Raw genomic sequence first — 1,579 nt, forward strand, 5'->3', positions numbered from 1 at the left:
ACATGTATTAGACCTAACTTGCTGACAGCAAATTTAAACGACCGTAATAATTTATTTTCAGCGTCTGAAATATTTATTTCGTTTGTTTTTTGTTTTCTTTTTGGCTCCTGATATTAGTCAACTACTATTTGTCAATGTTGAACTAATAATGAATCTAAGAACAGCTATTTGTCACAGTTGTCCAGCGTCAACCGTGGGGATGTGAGGAAAGAGGAGCCAGGCACGGAGCTCTGAATGCAAGCAGTGCGTTTATTTACAGTGAATGGAAAATAACAATAAATCCGCAGTGCGTTCCCGACTCCCGTGAAATGTCCTCTTCCCAGTGCTAGTGTTCCTTGTCTCCGCTCCTCAGTGTCTGAGCACCCCGTGCTCGCTGCCCTCTCGTCTCCACGCTTCTCCTGGGGAGATAACAAACAGGCAGCCGTAAGACACATACAATGCGGCAGACTATCCGTACTGACTGGCCGAGAGACTAACGTGAAGTCACGCAATGATCCAGCGTCAGAGAGAGCGCCACCGCATTCTTAAGTAGCTCCTCCGACAAGGCTTGATCAGCTGTGTGATGGTCTTCAGGTGTGGCCAACCACCTGGCAGGGCCACACCCACCAGGCCTGAAGGTGCCTGTAAACAGGTGCTCTCAGAAACTCCGGCATCCACACACACACACACACACACACACACACACACACACACACACACACACACACACACCTGCAAGCAGGGAGAACGAGGGACAGCACACCAAAAACACACATGTCCATAACTGCTGGGTCGTTTAGACTCCTGAGCTGTGCACGAGGGGTCGACCACCCACTGGAAGGCCGGGCACTAGTTTTCAACCGTAATATACCTGATGTGCTCAGGTAACCTGTAGCGCCATGAAACCTCTGTCACACCAGGGCGCATAAAAAATGATGCTTTAAGAGACTGATGGGATCGGGCAGCAGGGAAAACATCCACAAAATGCTACTTTCAGTTTTTAAGTAGAGTCATTACATGCTTGTTAAAAGCAAACTCTCATATAGTTTTTAATGTGCTTCTTTCATTACAATGACTAGATAAAGAATGTGGCACTGTCTCTATTTAACACTGGCTACCCCAAAATGTTTCCAAACCTACAACCGTAACTTTCAATGAGAGATTTTTAGATACGGTTATTGAAGCTGTGGGGTTAATTTTTTAAGTAACACGAGACGAGAGGCAGCAGCATACACACAGAGCATCAGTGATAGAAAGCTAGGCTAACATAGGGTAGCTACCTGTTCAAGGAGAAACATGTATAGGCCCATCTCAAGTGCCAGTGAAAATCTAAATGATTCAGGGAAGACTTTGGAGAAAGTGCTGTGGGGAGATGAAACGAAATTATGTGGCTTTAACTGACCTTTTGAAATAGGAGTGTGATGCAAAAAATAGCATCCCCGCAGTCAAGCAGAGAGATGGAAACATTATGATGTGGGCTACAGGACGACTTAGTCGGGGTTCCAAACAGTCAGGAAATGTGACATCGTCAGACTGCAGGCCACGGATTGGCTTTTGTCTTTCACTAAAATCAAAACTGCAGTTTTTTTAAAACCCTGCA

General features: G+C 45.6%; 1 long non-coding RNA gene across 1 annotated transcript; it reads right to left on the reverse strand.

Moving 5' to 3' along the window:
- Nucleotides 1-233: 233 nt before the first annotated feature.
- On the reverse strand, nucleotides 234-1,332 carry LOC308394609. The gene is made up of 2 exons (XR_013971255.1): nucleotides 478-1,332; nucleotides 234-398 (listed from the first exon to the last, which is right to left on the reverse strand). It is a non-coding gene; the product is annotated as an uncharacterized lncRNA (long non-coding RNA).
- Between the last annotated feature and the right edge of the window lie 247 nt (nucleotides 1,333-1,579).

The sequence above is a fragment of the Rhamphochromis sp. 'chilingali' genome (assembly GCF_963969265.1).
Source record: "Rhamphochromis sp. 'chilingali' genome assembly, chromosome: 3".
Taxonomy (NCBI): domain Eukaryota; kingdom Metazoa; phylum Chordata; class Actinopteri; order Cichliformes; family Cichlidae; genus Rhamphochromis; species Rhamphochromis sp. 'chilingali'.